General features: G+C 43.9%; 1 protein-coding gene across 5 annotated transcripts in view; it reads left to right on the top strand.

The window, feature by feature from the left end:
- Window positions 1-19,596, top strand: part of ralyl (RALY RNA binding protein like) — a 322,684-nt gene that overhangs the window by 29,826 nt on the left and 273,262 nt on the right. The window lies entirely within an intron of this gene.

Genomic DNA, 19,596 nt, shown 5'->3' with positions numbered 1-19,596 from the left:
AAGTGAAAGGAAAGTGAGGGATAGTGATAAGTAATCAGAATAATGTTAAAGATCAGATGATAGTATATTGATTAAAACACATTAGGATGCTGCACAGCATTGAACAAGGATCTAGTCAACTAGCTTCTTTACTAACCATTGCCCTTTCCAGCTCACCTTTTGGGATATTCTTGGAATATTTTTTCCTAGTCTTACTGCTGTGTTTCTCCTCCTAGCTAGGCAGTTTCCTCTTCAGATCCCATAATGGGATTCCTCTTTGGGATCATGTAAGTGTTCAGATCCTGGCTTAATGTCACTACTGCTCCCCACTGTTAAACAGCTTGCATTAACATTGTGTAAATACAAGCAAATAATTTGCAACAGAAAATTATTAAGCCCTCTAAGCATGAGGGTGAATTGTGCTCTGGTGTAAAATTCTACCCAGGCCCATTCATTGGTGGCTAATGTATGCTCCTAGCAAAATCTGAGTCAAAACCAAGGGTGGGTAGGTGGGGCAACGAAATAACAAAACAAGAACAGGAACTGACCTTATTTAAATGGTAGCAGTGGGTTGGAGTTGCCTCTGGATGATATACCTGTGCCTACTGGTGCCATAATGTGGACAGCCAAGGTATCCAGCATGTTTTACAGATACAAAGAGGGACACCATGAAGTTTGAAAGCACTCCTGATCTCCCCCTTCTGATCTCCCCTCATGGCCCAGACTGGAGAGAAACACTGAAAGATGAATTCCAAATTTGTTTTTGCCTTTGATTTACGATTAGCATATGAATGTCTCTATTTTACACAATGGCAGGTTTCACTATCCTATTGAAGAAAGCATGATAATCCCTTCTTGATATACCTGTTTGTGATTGCACATTTTCTACATAGCACTATTTTCTCATGCAAGGACTGAATTTAATTGGAAATGATTTATAGACTCAAAATTTGGTAGATGCATAATTGCTATTATTTAGTTCAATGTAATTTGCACTTAATTCTGGCATGTTCAACTAGTTTTTCTATATAACTTATAATCATCACACAAACCCTAGAGGCAAATGAGAGGCTACATAGTTGGTCAAGAGGACCTTGTCAAAAGTGCTATCTGAAAAAGAATCTGAATCTGGATCTCTAATTCTCAGACTAGGAATATTAATCTGGTTTCAAACATGAGTTTGCAAATTTCTATGAAGTTAGCTGTCACATATGACAGATATATGCAGGCGATACCTAACCTGGATGAATTTTCACATTATTATAAAATACTATTTTGTGATAGGGCTATATGGTACAACTCCCTTATTCACGGCTTAAATATCCATAAACCTACATTTCAAAAAATTCCCCTCTTCACAGAAGTGTTGATGAGCCTCTCTAGGTCCTCTAGTGCAATTCTATAGCATGCTTCCAGACCAAATACAGGTGTCCACAAGTGTGTGCATGTGTCTTAAAATGTATACCAGATGAATATGTGGGTTGTACTGTGGTTTATGTTTTAACATTTAGACACAACTACTAGTGGGTGCAATCTATTCAGATTCATTTCAAAACTGTTGGTTTAGGCAAAAGCATGAAGCATGTGGTCTAAATCACTTGAAATCACTGAAATTTGAATGGGTCTCAGTTTAGTTGGGATCGTGTTCAGTGTTTTTTTCTTATTAGCACATTTATAGAAGTCTGTTACAGGAAAGCATTCTAATAAGGAAGCAATATTCTAATTTTATTGCTTCATAAAATGTATTAATAAAAATGTTAATGTTGTTCTGTACCTCTTTGCCTCTGTTTTAGTCCATAGTATGCTGTTACTCTGAACATAGAATACAATAAATCAGATTAAAGGGAAGTAGGATTTTATAGAATATGTATATTTCATTGGCAGTTACTTTTTGGTATTGATCACAGAACAAATGTACTATTTTCCTCTAATCTGCAATTCGGTCATCAAAATAGGGAAAATACAATTTTGTGGTTGCTTGCTATACTCTAAGTAGATCTGTTGCCCTATCAAGTCTGTTTTTTATATGCTAAACAATTCTTTCATTGGAATTGTTCATATTGGTTAAGTAAAAGTAAAGTTGGCATATAAATGGCACATGATGACTCTGAAAGAAACATGTAGAAAGAGGGAGATAATTGTTAATGTTAATCTCTTTCACTCATCTAATTCCATATATGATAAATATTATCAACACTTAATGTTGTGGTTCAACCTGATGATGATGAGGGATTTGTGTCAGGGCCTGGGAGACTGGGAGATGCAGTTTCAGAGCCAAGGGGAATGCTGGATTCATATACAATGGGACATAATGTGCTATTAGAGCAACCGTGTGCGTTAGATCCCAGCCAGCCAGGGCACCAAGGCCTGCAGTGTTTCAGGACTTGCACTTTGACACAGATAGTGCTGAGGATTATACTGACATTTCACCCTCCACAGAGGGGCCTTTGCAGCTGCAGGTGCCCGAAAATATTAGCTCTGGAGACTTACTAATTGGGGAAGATTCCCCAATTCCTCCCTCGCAGATAGAGCCAGATGTTGCTGAGACGCCTGGGAACGGGGTTTTTAATCGTAGAGATTTTGTAACCAGGGACAGAAGTGCAGGGGTTCGCCGGAGCCAGAGACTGGCAAATAGATGGGATAATGGCTAGTGTTCTCATGGGAAAGTTTTGGGAGTTCTTACTCCCTAAATTCTGAACAGTCTGGAATCTGTTAAAAGTGTTTTGCTCAGTAGATTTTCTTGCGGTGTCAACGTTGCTTTCTTGGAGAAAGGTTTTCTCCGTCTCCAGCTCCTGTTTGTTTCCAAGCCAAGTTTTCCAGTTCCAGTCGGGCCATGTCGCGACTCTTGAGTAGACCTTGACTTTACTTCAGTTGTTATTCCTTGTTCCTGTTTCAAGTTTTGCCTCAGCCTTGACAACCTTGCTGCCTTGATTGCTACGAAGTATTTCCAGTGGATTGAACTCTGTTTCTGCCAGCCTTGTTTCTCTGTTTCAACTCATGGACACTTTGATTTCTTTGGAGAGCTATTGAGTTCTCATTGTGGATTATAATATCGGACCTTTCCCTTTATCCATTTGGAACCATCATTGACTTTCTAAAAAGAGCTATTCCTTACTCAGACTCTATACCTAACTTCCTTTGGATTTATAATTGCTTTAATAAAGATATAGTGTGTTATATTGGCTCTTGTCTGGTTTTCGAGTGCTCATGCTGCCTTGGGGTACAACAGTGTGAAAGTACTGATGGTTTGGACTCCAGCAGTCAGGGACATGAACTCTCGCCTAGTAACTGCAGCTGAGATACCATGAGCTCATCTGAGGGATAAACATTCTCAGCTGGCTGTCAGGGAAGAGGGAATCAGGTCCAAACAAAGTGAGAAACTTTGTGGGAGCAATAGGGACAAACGGGGAGTGCAGAAGAATGTGTTCATGTTTTGCAGCCCTTAAGCAGAGTCCTGTGAGAGGATTTTTAGATCTACCAACGTCACTAATCCTAGGAGGGTTGTTAGCTTTGTTCTCCATTCAAGTTGAGGTTGGAGGCTCATGTTTCACGCTCATGTTTTGGCTGCTTATTCCATGGATTTTTTTCTGGGATTTCTGTTCCTTGTTATGCTTCTGGTTTGAGCTTTATGTTTTGGACTTCTCTTGTGTTTATGCTCCATTTTAAAAACCTTTGGGATTATCTTGTCTTCATGCTTCAGTTTTAACACTTTATTTTGGGATGTATGCTGCCTATGGATTATCTTCTGTACACAGTTTGGCCTGGCTTGTTGCCTATGACTTTTGCCTACTTTCCTGACTCTTGGATCTTATTCTTTATTTACTCCATAGTATTTTACGTTTTTTACGTATGCTTTTTTAATAAACTGTTTTTACTTTTTCACTTGGTGCTGTGAACAAGGTGAAACCCTGCTGAGGTGCAACATTTAATGGGGAATAGGTATCACTCAACCTCCTCATACCAATTACTTTTTGTCTTGCCATCCATTTAACAGAGAATTACACCTCTCTCCCTCATTTTAGATCTTCTGATACTGTTTCCCAAACATCTCCAAAGTAGTAATTTCCCCTAATATTAAATAATTCCTATGCTTAGAAAATCATCACATCTACGCCCATCTGCACCATCAACATCTAGAATATTAAACAAACCAGGAGCAATGAGTTACGTGTGGTTTGTATTAGCCTGTTAAATTTTTGCTATCCCAAATCAGTGATACACTTTCTATTTTGTAAGAAAATTACACAGAACATCAGTTTTGCAAGTGGAGAATGCAGTACTTATATCCACCGTACAGTAATAATGGTCAGTGAGCAATAAATACTGAGACACTATTAACTGGTTATTAAAACTATAGCTCTTTACTGATGATTGAATGTCTCCAGTATACGTGGTTTATTGGAGTCATAGAATCATAGAGTTGGGAGGGGTCCCTATAGACCTTGGAGTCCAACTGCCTGCGAAATGCAAGAAATTCAGTTAGAATGTCTTCAGTAAGTAGTTGTCCAGCCTCTCTAGAAAAGGAGACCCTACCACCTCTTCAGGTAACTGATTATATTGTGACACTTCTTTTACTGTCATTTCTAATGTTCAATCAACTTAAAACACCTTGGGCAACGAAGAACAAACCAGTGCCCTTCTCCCTCTGATAGCCTTCAGATATTTAAAGAGAGCAATGATGTTATCTGTCAGTCTTGTCTTCAGTTGGCTGAATATGCTCAGTTTCCACAACCTTTCATTTTATGCCTTGTTCTCCATACTTCTTAGCTTTTTACTTTTCTGTCCTCCAACTTGTCTGTATCCTTCTTAAAATGAGATGCCCAGAACTGATCACAGGTGAGAATTGACTTGTTGTGAATGAGTCTTCTGAGGCTGTGAGTGATAATGGAGGGATCAGGAGAGGAAGGAAGAACCCTCGCGAGGAGGGCTTGCTGGAAGATTTATACAGGAAGAGAATCAGGGAGATTGATGTCATAGACAGAACGCCACCAAATAGAGTACAACACAGTTTATTAAAGTTACAGAACACAAAAAAGCCCGTAGAAAACAAAGGACTAGGCAAACCCTTGACTTCAGTGTGAAAAATAACAGAAACAGCTCCGTTTGAACTAAAACGGTTCGAAGGAATAAACCGGATTAAACAGGAGTTTAATCCGGATTAACTCAAAAATGCTTACTTCAGCCTGGCAGTTTAAACAAACAAAAGTTGGTAAACAAAGGTCAAAATGAACATCAAAAGCTGGCAGCAGATTCCTCTCTGCTACCAAAAGGCTACAGATGAGTAACTCAGGCTGTTACTCCTCCGTGCAACGAGTGAAATCCGGGTCCAGGCACATCAATCAGGATCACGGCGGTCAGCAGGGTCCCAGTCCGGTCCGAGGTCGAAAGCCAAGTGCGGGCGTCTAAAGTTCCACGAGTTCCACCGATAGCCACAGAAGGGATAGTCCAAGGTCGTAGTCAGTCAGTCAGTCCAGCGTCAATCCAGAGTAGGTAAATAATGTCCGTCAAAAAGACGACGGAGGTCCAAGCTATCAAGATTAAACACAAGTTGCACAGAAAAACCCCACACAGTTCCTCCCGCCGTCTATGCCCAGTGTCCTTGGTAACTTACGTATTCAGCAACGAATCACACCCGTCTTCAGGAAGTTCCCCAACAAGAGCCCAAGCGTTCGTCCAGATTACCTTGCCCAACGCAATTAGCCATTGATCCTAAACCCCATTTTTATCCCAGTTCATAACTCCTCATTGCTGTCAGCTGCTATCCTAATTCCAGGTGCCTCATCATCATCATCCTCATCAGAGCTAAAACACCTTTGACTATGCCCTACATCATCCCCAGCTGCGGATCCCGCTCCATCCCTCCAGCCCGTCCATGGGTCTGATCCTGCAACCCGCCAATCGCCTCCCATGCTATCAGTGCCGGTGACACCCAAATCCTCCCTCACACGAGTCCACTCCATGTCATCCTCCTCTGAGCTAACCATCTCTTCCTCCATGCCCTCGGTAAAACCCTCAAATGAGTCTTCATCTGTTGGTTCTGCAAATAAGTCCCGTAGCCGTTTCCTTTCACGCTCCTCAAAAGAGTCTGACTCTCGAGGAGTCTTACGACCCCGTCTCCCAGTACCGGAGCCAGAAGGCTCAACCATAACAATTGACGAGGAGTCTTCTGAGGAAGATTCATGTGGGGACTTGGGAGGGGATCTCGAGCTGGAAATGGATGCTGAGGAACCAGTGGTGTCAGAGGAAGTTGGCATAGATTGGGCACGGGCTCCGGAGGATCTTGGGGAGGAGTCTGGGTCCATGGATGCTGTAAATGCTGGAGAGACTTGGGTATCTTCAGAAGCAGATCCCACATGGTCTGCCTGGAGGAATGAGGGTAGTTCCACAGGTGTGGACAGAGTTGGGTGTGGGCAGGATGATCTTGACTCTGATGAGTTTGGGACGCCTGATCCAAGGGCGTTGGCTGTTTGGACGCCCAAGGAAACCTAAATAAATTGGGGATGTTGGGTCACTATGCTTTGCGTGTGGCAAGGTGTTGCTGGACGCCATTGGGTTTCCTGTACGTGATTCTGAAGACTGGCTTGGGACTTTGCAACAGATGTAAGTTTAATCCGGGTTATTCTGCAACGGAGGGCAACAGGAGTTTAATCCGGGTTATTCTGCAACAGGAGGTAAAAGGAAGCACTTCACCCAGTATATGATCAAACTGTGAAATATCTTGTTACAAGATGCAGCTGTCGTTATAAAAGCAGAGTTAGATAAATTCATGGAAGTTATAACCATAAGTGGCTATTACTCATGATGGTTATGTATTACCACCCATACCAAAAACTAGTATGCCATTGCCAAAACCAGCAGGTGAATAGGCTGCACAAAAGTCACAATTTAGAGAATCAGTCTGCAGTGCAGGACAAAAGAGACGGTGGAAATGCTGTGTTCTATGTTTCTGAGATTATTATGTGTGTGTGTGTGTTTTGAAAAGCACAAAATTAATATACTTCTATTGGCACTGTAATCAGTTTCTTGGACTGTGAAAGTGCTTATTTGGAAATGCTGAGACCATCTTCAGTATTTTTCCACCATGGGTAGGAAATTAATCAAAGCCAACATTTTAATTATTCATTCATTGTAATGCTTTAGCCAGTCTGACAGAGAAAATGGGCCTTTCCTTCTTGAACAAAGAAATCCCTTGTACCTCATTTGGCATTTCATGACCTTTTGAACAATGTGACTGAGAGATTGACATGCTTTGAAAAATCTCTCCTTTAAACATTCTGACAGTCAAGCAGTACCTTAGCATTAGGGTTAATGTTAATGCAGAAATAGTGCATCTAGTTTATTCATTACATATATTTATTTACGCCCCTTTCATTATGATTTTGTACATTAGAAAGCACTACTGTTTTAACAAAAATTCTTCTTAATACTAACTATTGAATTTACTGCCTCTAATTACAGGAAAACAATGCTTAAACTAGGGAATCAAGATCAGAAGGTTAGTGTCAGGAGGAAAATGTAACCGGAAGGTATCCAGTGCTGAAAAATAAAGAGGGAATCTGGGTGTTTTTCTGATTTGGTATGCATATTAAATGAAAAAAAGAAATACAGAACTGTTTTCAGAGGAATGCTTGAGAAATAAACTCAAGTTACATTCAAATGGTGCTTTTTAACAAAATATTTCTAGAAGCCTTTTAACAGGATTTTTTCACATTTTATGCAATTACTTCATGACTCCTATGTTTTTTCCCTGAGAATAACAACAAAAAGTAACAGAAAATTAATTAAAAGCATAGCAAGTAATGTCATGTACTACTTTTTCAAAACAATAACTAGTAATAACAACAGATTACTGTTCTAACAGTATAATGAGCAACAAGAATGGATCCATATGAAAAAGGAACTTTCCAAGTTGTAGTCTACAAGAACATAGTATTATTTTATTATTTGTCTTATGCTTTGCTTGTATCATTATCACCATATTTCACCACATAATATTAACATTTTCCTCCTTTTTGGGGAGGGGGGGAACAGGGAGTGACTATTATACTATTATGTGGTGACAAAAGCCCCCTTTGAGGGCACAGCTTCACGAGCAGGTACCTATACACACAGCTGCAACCTCATAGCTGCGGAAAGCAGTGGTGGCCAGGCAGGCGATTTCACTTCCCTGCCCACCTGTGTTGTTGATAGCTCGAATAACAAAGCTGAGTAGATGCTGGTTGAAGGACCAGCAGTTTCCAGTAGTTCTTTCAGCCAATCTTAAAAGTAGAATCCATGGAAGGAGTTTCTAGTGCAAGCAGACGCCTCTGAGCAGACAGGAAGGGTTACGTGTCCCAGCTTTTATGGACCTACAAAGAGAGAAGGCTCAACTTTGCAGGTCTTCAAGATTAGCAGAGAAACGAGGCAGCAATAGGGAACATCTGAATACTTATCATTTAAGAGGCACAAGTGTGGCACCTTGTTGCTGGCTGCAACATCAGTGCTTGCAGCTATGATCTCAGACTCTTGCTGTCTTGTATTCGTGAACTCTGGACTTACCCTTGGATTTTGACTTTTGGATTCTGATTTAACTTTGGACTCTGAACTCTCATGTAGACAGCTCTCGGGCTTGGAATGAATATTTGCCTTCTCTGTTGTATTACCCTGCTATTGTTTGCCTCTCATTTGGACTTGTCAGCTTGAACTCGGACTGTTGGTTAACTCCCTGGTGGTATTTGGGATCTAGGCTTTTGACAGCCTCTCCCCTATAAGCTACAGAGCCTCTGTTGCTCTGTAGTGATAGGGCAGCAAAGTCGTCCACCCATCAACCTTTCCCCTCCAAGCTCAGAGGCTTGCTGCCTCACCCTCCTGCTTCCTTTCCTTGGTGCTGCAAGGTTTGACTCCAGCTCCCAGCTGAGTCAAGCCCAGTAGTGTCAAATGAGCAGTTGCGCCCTTAGCTTTTTTGCTTACGTTGGTAGAAAAAGGAAGAAAAAGGAGGCGATAGGGCCATTGCAAGGAGAAGATGGGGTGATGGCGACAGGGGACAGGGAAAAGGCAGAACTGCTCAATGCCTTCTTTGCCTCAGTCTTCTCACAAAAAGAAAGCCATCTTCAACCTCAGCAACATGGAATGGACGAAGGATTGGCGGAAATCCAACCCCAAATAGGGTAACAAGTTGTCCAGGAACACCTGGCCGCTCTAAACGAATTCAAGTCCCCAGGGCCAGATCAGCTACATCCAAGAGTACTGAAGGAACTAGCAGAAGTTATTTCAGAACCACTGGCAATTATCTTCGAGAGTTCTTGGAGAACGGGAGAAGTCCCAGCAGATTGGAGGAGGGCGAATGTGGTCCCTATCTTCAAGAAGGGAAAAAAGAACGACCCAAACAATTACCGTCCGGTCAGCCTCACATCGATACCGGGCAAAATTCTGGAAAAGATCATTAAGGAAGTGGTCTGCGAACACTTAGAAACAAATGCGGTCATTGCTAATAGTCAACACGGATTTACCAAAAACAAGTCATGCCAGACTAATCTGATCTCTTTTTTCGATAGAGTTACGAGTTGGGTCGATACAGGGAATGCTGTGGATGTAGCGTACCTGGATTTCAGTAAGGCCTTCGACAAAGTCCCCCACGACCTTCTGGCAAACAAACTAGTAAAATGTGGGCTAGACAAAACTACAGTTAGGTGGATCTGTAATTGGCTAAGCGAACGAACCCAAAGGGTGCTCACCAATGCGTCGTCTTCAACATGGAAAGAAGTGACAAGTGGAGTGCCGCAGGGCTCCGTCCTGGGCCCGGTTCTGTTCTACATCTTTATTAATGTCACGACCCAGGCTACAGAGCACCAATAACCATACGCAGAGGCCAGATTCTATCTAATATCTTTATTAAGGAAATATATAAAGTTAGTAAAAGCAAATGTAAAAGTTAGTCCAGAAGCAGACCTTTCAGGAAAGGTCAAAATTAGTCCAAAGAAACAATGTCCAATATGAAATATTAAGGTCCAAAGTTGTAATCCAATAACCGAAACACTCACTTTGCCAGACAAAGTGAGGGGAGATGACAAGGTCCTTTAGTCCATGAACTTGAGCAAGGCTAGGAAATAACTTGATACTTGAAACAAGGCTTGAAACGTGGAACAAGGTAACGAGGAACAAGAACAAGGTCCGTGGAATAACTTGGTAAAATCCGTGAAACAAGGCAAGGTTTAGTCCTGGGAAACAAGGCAAGGTCCGTAGGTAAACAAAGGCTGGGAAACAGGAGCGAAGGCTGGAAACAAGGCAAGGCTTGAGCAGGAACGAGGCTTGAATCGGAGCGCGCTGTCCAAACACAACTTGCTCCGGAGGCTGACGAATTGACTCCGCGAAGTTACTACGCGGGTAAAACACCTATATAGAGTCTAACTTTCCCGCCGAAGCAGTTCTCTGGGAACCAGAAACGAAAGCTAAACTCTGAGACCAGATGTTTGACTCCTTAAAGATTCTCACGAAAACCAGACTTAATTGGGTACATTCTTAGCTGCTATTCTCGCACTCCTGCGCGAAGCTGCTTCCAAACCCCTCTGTTGTTTACAAAACTCATGGCGAGAGAACACGGGAGATGTAGGCTCAGGGTTTGTTTGACATACTTCTGGGACACAACTTTCTTGCAGGTGCAAGGTTCCCAGATCTGCCTGGGAAAGATCTGGCTGAGAAGATTCCAGTTCTGACTGGGAAGGTAAAAAACCCAAGTTTTCTTCTTCATCAGGCATTACAATGTCATGAGCAGGACTACAAGGCCCATGAGTCATCACACTATCCCCCTCCTCAAGGCCCCTCCCAAACTGGGACTCTCTCCCCGAGGCGCGAGGTCGTGGCTTGGCGGGATAGGTCTGATGAAAGCGACGGGTTAGATCAGGAGCATGGACTGTGGAGGCGTCTTCCCAAGAGCGTTCCTCAGGGCCAAAACCCACCCAGTCAATGAGATATTGCAGGCGGCGGCGGTGAAAGCGAGAATCCAAAATGTCCTGAACCTCGAACTCGTCCTCCCCATCCACCAAAATAGGGACAGGGGCCGGCCGGTCTACATCTGGCCGCACACCATCCGCCGGAAGGAGCAGGGAGCGGTGAAACACTGGGTGAATGCGCATTGAACGCGGAAGTTGGAGTTTGAAAGTCACGGGGTTTAATTGCGCCACCACTGGATAGGGGCCAATGAAACGGGCATCTAACTTCCGGCAAGGGCGATGGGAGGGCAAAAAGCGAGTGGACAGAAAAACCCGATCTCCTACCTTGATTTCGGGGCCCGGCTGGCGATGTTTGTCCGCGTGACGTTTATAGTCCTCCTTGGCTTGTTCCAGTTGCTGGAGCAAAAGTTGTTGCACCGCTGTGAGTTCCTGCAGCCAATCTTCTGCTGCGGGAACTTCTGAAGTTTCAATGACAGGGGGAAAGAAACGTGGATGGAAGCCGTAGTTTGCAAAGAACGGCGTTTCTTTTGTAGAAGCCTGGACTCCATTGTTGTAGGCAAATTCCGACAGTGGTAACAGAGAAGCCCAATTGTCCTGTTGGTAGTTTACATAACAACGAAGGTACTGTTCCAAAGTGGCATTGGTGCGCTCCGTTTGCCCATCCGTTTGGGGATGATGAGCTGAAGATAAACGAGAGTCTATGCCCAATAGTTTTTGTAGTGCCTTCCAGAAACGAGAGGTGAATTGGGATCCACGGTCTGTGACCAAACTCTTGGGCAATCCATGTAGTCTGAAAACATGTTGGAGGAATAAATCTGCAGTCTCTTGGGCCGTGGGAAGACCTTCACAGGGAATGAAATGGGCTAACTTGGTGAAAAGGTCCACCACCACTAGGATCGTGGTGAATCCACAGGAAGGTGGTAAGTCAGTGATAAAATCCGCAGAAATTATTTCCCATGGGCGAGATGGGTTAGGAAGGGGGTGTAGAAGCCCTGAGGGCTTCTCCCTTCTTATCTTGGAGCGCTGGCATACTGGGCAGGTGTTAACATATTTTTCCACATCCTTGCGGATCTTGGGCCACCAGAAATCTCTTAGGATCAAATGCATGGTTTTAAATAGTCCGAAATGCCCTGCTGGTTTGCAGTCATGACACAGACGAAGTGCTTTTTCCCTGCCCGGTCCGGGTGGGATATAAACATGATTTCTATAGCAAAGCAGTCCATCTTTAAGCGAAAAGGGAAAATGCAGACCTTGACGAAGTTGGTCCTGCGCCCAGGCATCTGCTTGCTGACTAGCCCTGATTTCTTGAGCACAGATGGGCCCTGGAGTAGAGGGAGTTGAATCAATGGGAGTGGATTTGGTGTTCCCCACTGTGAGCGTGGCAAAGTTCTCGGGTTGTAGTAGTTGGGATTCAAAGGTCTCCTTGCGTCCTGCAGCGTATTCCGGTTTACGTGACAGGGCGTCTGCTTGCTTGGTTTGGGCTGGGGTCACATAATGAATCTGGAAGTTGAAACGTTCAAAGAATAAAGCCCAACGTTGCTGCCTTTGATTTAGCTTGCGGGCAGTTCTTAGATGTTCTAGATTCCGATGATCAGTGTGGACTTCAATGGGAAATTTGGCCCCTTCTAGCCAATGTCTCCAAGTTTCAAAAGCTGCCTTTATGGCTAATAGTTCTTTTTCCCAAATGGTATAGTTCCTCTCTGGTGCGGTTAGTTGACGAGAATAATAGGCACAAGGATGAAGGTGATCTCCCACCGGTTGTAGGAGCACAGCCCCAATTGCCACATCAGAGGCGTCCGCTTGCACCACAAAAAGGGTTTCAGGATCTGGATGCTGAAGGATTGGCTGGGATGTGAATAATTTCTTTAGTTGCTGGAACCCTTTCTCTGCTTGATCAGTCCAGCGGAAGGGCTGTTTTCCACGGATGCAGCTAGTGATTGGGTCAGACCAGCGGGCAAAATCTGGAATGAACTTGCGGTAATAGTTCGCGAACCCCAAGAATCGCTGCACCTCCTTCTTGTTAGTTGGCGCCCGCCATTCCAATACTGCTGAAACCTTGGCTGGATCCATGGAGAGCCCTAGAGGCGAGATACGGTATCCAAGGAAATCTACCTCTTGTAGATCAAAAGCGCATTTTTCCAGCTTGGCATAAAGTCCATGATCCCGCAATCGTTGTAACACCATTTTGACGTGGTTCTCATGTTCTGATTGTGATCTAGAAAACACCAAAAAATCGTCCAGGTAGATTATCAAGAACCTATCTAGATAGTCCTGGAAAATGTCATTGACAAAATGCTGGAACGTTGCGGGAGCTCCGCATAATCCATAATTCATAACTCGGGACTCGAATAATCCGAATTTGGTCTGGAAGGCGGTCTTCCACTCGTCCCCTTCTCTGATGCGAACTAAGTTGTAAGCTCCCCGAAGATCCAGCTTGGTGTAAACCTTGGCTCCTCGAAGTCGGTCTAGTAGATCCGAGATTAAGGGCAGGGGATAGCTGTTCCGCTTGGTGATATTATTCAATGCTCTGTAGTCCACCACCAAGCGTAATTCCCCTGACTTCTTCTTCACAAACATCACTGGGGAGGCGGCTGGGGATTGAGAGGGTCTGATGAATCCCTTGCGAAGGTTTGTCTCTATGAATTCCCTGAGAGCTTCTTGCTCTGGTTCAGTCAGGGAGTAGAGATGCCCTCGCGGGATCGGGGCCCCCTCCACCAAGTCAATGGCACAGTCATAAGGTCTATGTGGGGGTAACTTTTCGGCTTCTTTTTCATTGAATACATCCCAATACTCGGAGTACTTCTTTGGCAAGGTGATAATGGGCTCGGTGTCTGTGGCATGGCAGACCTTGGCTACGAGGCAATGGTTTTGGCAGTACTTTGAAGCAAACTGCAGTTCTCTGTTGGACCAGGAGATGCTTGGGTCGTGAAGCGTCAGCCATGGAATCCCCAAAATCACAGGGAAATGGGGAACCTCAGTAACAAAGAAGGAAATCTCTTCCATATGTTCCCTTATCCACATCCTGGTGGGTTCCGACCACTGGCTTACGGGGCCCGTCTTGAGAGGGCGGCCATCGATGGCTTGCACCACACGGGCATTCTTGAAGTCATGATATTGTAATCCCAGAGAGTCGGCATACTCTCTATCAATGAAATTGTTGGTAGCTCCTGAGTCTATCATGGCGTGGATCATGACGGGTCCCTTTTTTGCTGACCATAAGGTGACCACTAGAAGGAACAGGACCCCGGTTGGCGGCTCTTGAACGGGTTTCTTGACCGGGTTGGCGAGCCTCTCTACGCCCGGTCGTTGGCTTCCCCCGCCGGCTGTGTGCCAGCCGCCTCAGACGCCTTCGTCTCCGTGGAGGACGCCGCCGCAAGACGGGCGGCGGGCTTCCCTTTGGCTGGGCACTCTCTGGCGAAGTGGCCCCCATTCCCGCAATACCAGCAGAGATTTAGGCGTTGGCGGCGGGCCTTCTCGGCGGCATCTAATCTGGGACGCACATTGCCCAACTGCATCGGCACCTCCTCGCTCCCTCTGGGGTATGGGGATGGTGGTGGGGGTCTCCACACTGGACGCGGCTGAACGCTGGCGGGAGCGGGGGGTTTTGCCCCAGCTCTACCGCTCTGGCCTCGTACCCACTGTTTTCTGTTGGCAATCATGACTTCAGCCCGTAAACATTGATCGATGAGTGCTTCCAGCGTTTGGGGAGGATCCACCTTGGAGATTTCCTCCAGCATTTCAATGTTGAGACCCTCCCGAAATTGTCCTCTGAGGGCAACATCGTTCCAGCCGGTGTTGTGGGCCAGCACTCGGAACTCGGCTATGTACTGAGACATGGGTCTGTCTCCTTGGAAGAGGCGGCGGAGTTTGTGCCCGGCGGCCTCTAAATTGTCCTCGATTCCCCAGGTCGCCTTAAGGTGGTCCAAGAAGTGTTGCGCTGACCTTAGATGTGGGGAGGCTTGGTCGAACAGAGCCGTCGCCCAGTTAGCCGCTGGCCCGTCTAGGAGATTGTAAATCCACGCCACCTTGATGTCTTCCTGGGGAAACTCGGCATCACGGGCCTCTAGATAAGCTTGGCATTGGCGACGGAAAACATGAACCTTAGAAGCTTCTCCAGTAAACTTGGTTGGCAACGCCATGGCCGGAAGACGGATTCCGCGTTCCTTCAAACCCTTTATTTCCCCATCCTGTGCATTGAGCTTATCACGGATTCGGTCCACCTCATCCTTGTCGATGGTGTAGGTAATCGGCTGGCCGCTCGGCCCAGGTACGGCTCCGGTAGACATTCTGGCCGAGGTTAATTGGTGCTTAGGGTGGCGGAGTCAAACTGTCACGACCCAGGCTACAGAGCACCAATAACCATACGCAGAGGCCAGATTCTATCTAATATCTTTATTAAGGAAATATATAAAGTTAGTAAAAGCAAATGTAAAAGTTAGTCCAGAAGCAGACCTTTCAGGAAAGGTCAAAATTAGTCCAAAGAAACAATGTCCAATATGAAATATTAAGGTCCAAAGTTGTAATCCAATAACCGAAACACTCACTTTGCCAGGCAAAGTGAGGGGAGATGACAAGGTCCTTTAGTCCATGAACTTGAGCAAGGCTAGGAAATAACTTGATACTTGAAACAAGGCTTGAAACGTGGAACAAGGTAACGAGGAACAAGAACAAGGTCCGTGGAATAACTTGGTAAAATCCGTGAAACAAGGCAAGGTTTAGTCCTGGGAAACAAGGCAAGGTCCGTAGGTAAACAAAGGCTGGGAAACAGGAGCGAAGGCTGGAAACAAGGCAAGGCTTGAGCAGGAACGAGGCTTGAATCGGAGCGCGCTGTCCAAACACAACTTGCTCCGGAGGCTGACGAATTGACTCCGCGAAGTTACTACGCGGGTAAAACACCTATATAGAGTCTAACTTTCCCGCCGAAGCAGTTCTCTGGGAACCAGAAACGAAAGCTAAACTCTGAGACCAGATGTTTGACTCCTTAAAGATTCTCACGAAAACCAGACTTAATTGGGTACATTCTTAGCTGCTATTCTCGCACTCCTGCGCGAAGCTGCTTCCAAACCCCTCTGTTGTTTACAAAACTCATGGCGAGAGAACACGGGAGATGTAGGCTCAGGGTTTGTTTGACATACTTCTGGGACACAACTTTCTTGCAGGTGCAAGGTTCCCAGATCTGCCTGGGAAAGATCTGGCTGAGAAGATTCCAGTTCTGACTGGGAAGGTAAAAAACCCAAGTTTTCTTCTTCATCAGGCATTACAATGTCATGAGCAGGACTACAAGGCCCATGAGTCATCACAATTAACGACTTAGACGAAGGGTTAGAAGGCACGATCATCAAGTTTGCAGACGACACAAAACTGGGAGGGATAGCTAACACTCCAGAAGACAGGAGCAGAATTCAAAACGATCTTGACAGACTAGAAAGATGGGCCGAAACTAACAAAATGAAGTTCAACAGGGACAAATGCAAGATACTTCACTTCGGCAGAAAAAATGGAAATCAAAGATACAGAATGGGGGACGCCTGGCTTGACAGCAGTGTGTGCGAAAAAGACCTTGGAGTCCTTGTGGACAACAAGTTAAACATGAGCCAACAATGTGATGCGGCTGCTAAAAAAGCCAATGGGATTCTGGCCTGCATCAATAGGGGAATAGCATCTAGATCCAGGGAAGTCATGCTCCCCCTCTATTCTGCCTTGGTCAGACCACACCTGGAATACTGTGTCCAATTTTGGGCACCGCAGTTGAAGGGAGATGTTGATAAGCTGGAAAGCGTCCAGAGGAGGGCAACTAAAATGATGAAGGGTCTGGAGAACAAGCCCTATGAGGAGCGGCTTAAAGAGCTGGGCATGTTTAGCCTGCAGAAGAGAAGGCTGAGAGGAGACATGATAGCCATGTACAAATACGTGAAGGGAAGTCATAGGGAGGAGGGAGCAAGCTTGTTTTCTGCTGCCCTGCAGACTAGGACACGGAACAATGGCTTCAAACTACAGGAAAGGAGATTCCACCTGAACATCAGGAAGAACTTCCTCACTGTGAGGGCTGTTCGACAGTGGAACTCTCTCCCCCAGACTGTGGTGGAGGCTCCTTCTTTGGAAGCTTTTAAGCAGAGGCTGGATGGCCATCTGTCGGGGGTGCTTTGAATGCGATTTCCTGCTTCTTAGCAGGGGGTTGGACTGGATGGCCCATGAGGTCTCTTCCAACTCTACTATTCTATGATTCTATGATTCTATGATTCTAGTTCACTCGCCTGGGGAATGGTAAAATACCAATTTTGCCTTCCCCATAAAGGGGATGCAACTATTATGGAATGAAGACTATTATGCAATGAAATATGGATACTCTATAAGTACACATAAGCAAAAATAAGCATGTAAGCATTAAATGATTCTAAGACTGCAATCTCATACACTCATACATAGAATAATATATAATTCAATGCATATGTACTCAGAAATAAACTCAATTTGGTGGCCTTATTCCCAGATATATGTATATAGAAATGCACTGTCAGTTTGATAAACAGAGTAGAGCTTTTCAGCATGCATAGGTAAATATCCTTTTGCCATACACTTTCCTTAATAAAGTATTCAATTTATTATTGAATAGGAATACGGTAGTTATGTTTGAACAGATCTGTCTTTTTAGTTGCTTATACTCTGGCCCAAAATCCATTTGCACTGAAGAACATCCTACTGATGGAACATTTGCAAGAATATTCCCTAAATGGGAGTTCCTTTCACATGAATAGATTGTAGGTTACAGTGCAAGCATGTAAAATGACATTTCAGGTTTTTGGATAGAAGCAACCATTCTAACTCAAGAACAGGTTAAATCCATTACTAAAGAATAACAGAATTGCTGTTTTTATGTATAAACCTCATAGAAGTTAAGAAAGTAGTTGTTTTCATTTTACAAACAAAGAGTAGTATGCATACTTAGTTGATTTGATTATAATGCTAAAATTATAGTTGCAACTAAATTATAGTTAATACTATTCACAACTTGTGCTGATTTTTGTATTGCAAACAATTAGCGCTACCTGAAAATGGAAGGGTTTCTGATGTTACAGTCCAGATAAACTGTTGTTGACATAAACTAAATGTCAGTGCTAAATGTAACTTTTGGGAACATAGTATCCAAAGCAGATACATTTTCTTAATTTGTTTCCTTGAACCAGTGTTAACATTAACATTAAACAGTTCTCACTGGTGAAATAGGTAGCAGTGCTCAGCAGAAAATAGGGATGAATATTTCTGATCTATTCTTTACAGCTACATTGCATGAAGAGAGTGATGGTGCGCAAGTCAACTCAACATTTTCCCAAGCAGATTCCTATATCACTAAATAATTTATCATTATAACCAAATTTAGCCAATAAAGGAAAATCTATGGAATGATAACTGTTGAAATCCTTGATAAACTTAACTGAAGGCAGGTAACACAATGATTATCCTCTGAGTATATATGAATAGGAATTAGGCTGAGTGGCTGAAATTTTATATTGGGGATGAGATGAGAATTTCCCACTTTCTCAAATAAGGTCGAAATCAGAGATCCTGTTCCCATAGGTGTCATGGTGCCTTTGTATACTTCTTTGGTTAGACCTTGCCTGGAATACTGTATCCAATTCTTGACGCCACAGTTCAAAAGAGATATTGACAAGCTGGAAGGTGTCTAGAGGTGGGCAACTAAAATGATCAGAGGTCTGGAGACCATGCCCTATGAGGAGCATCTTAAAGAACTGTTTAGCCTGCAGAAGAGAAGGTTGAGAGGACACATGATAGCTATGTATAAATATGTGAAAGGGTGTCATAGGGAAGAGGGAGCAGACTTGTTTTCTGCTGCCCTTGAAACTAAGACTGGGGGAAATGGGTTCAAGTTACAGGAAAGGAGATTCCACCTGAACATTAGGAAGAACTTCCTGACTGTGAGAGCTGTTCAACAGTGGAACTCTCTGCCTCAGAGAATTTAAAACACCGACTACAAAAACATTACTAAAAGGCAGACTGCATTGGATAATCCAGAACACTGGATAACCGAATATTGGATAACTGAGATTCTACTGTAATATGAAATAATTACTGTGCTAGAATAATACAGAACAATCTCTAAAACCAGGACAGTAAATAAAGAGCAACACTCTGAAAGCAGGGAAATTGGGAATTCCACAAGGAAACAATCAGGGCCAGCTAACACCTCCCAAGAAAGGATTCTTCCAGAAAGGAAGCTGAGAAGGGAGTGAAGCAGTGTGTATTACCAAAGTCATTATTATTATTATTATTATTATTATCATCATTATTATTGTGTTGCTGTGAACCGTGAAAATGAATACAATCTGGCTCCAAGTACCGTGTTTCCCCGAAAATAAGAGTCTTTTGCTCCCAAAGATGTGCTAGGTCTTATTTTCAGGGGATGTCTTATTTTTCCATGAGGAAGAATTCACATTTATTGTTGAACAAAAAAATGTACATTGATTACTGTACAGTAGTTGTCATCACAAACCAGCATAACCAAACTGTGAATCCTATCAATAATTTCTTGTTACTACCATTATTCCCATGTACAACAATCTATGGTACATACGTTTACTGATCCTGCAGGCTGTAATGTTCTGTTTGGCGGGCATGCTTCCAAACAAAAACTTTGCTAGGTCTTACTTTCGGGGGAGGCCTTATATTTAGT

Source organism: Anolis carolinensis, chromosome 4, assembly GCF_035594765.1.
Source record: "Anolis carolinensis isolate JA03-04 chromosome 4, rAnoCar3.1.pri, whole genome shotgun sequence".
Taxonomy (NCBI): domain Eukaryota; kingdom Metazoa; phylum Chordata; class Lepidosauria; order Squamata; family Dactyloidae; genus Anolis; species Anolis carolinensis.
The sequence above is the reverse complement of the archived record's forward strand: the minus strand, read 5'-3'. Positions and strand labels throughout refer to the sequence as shown.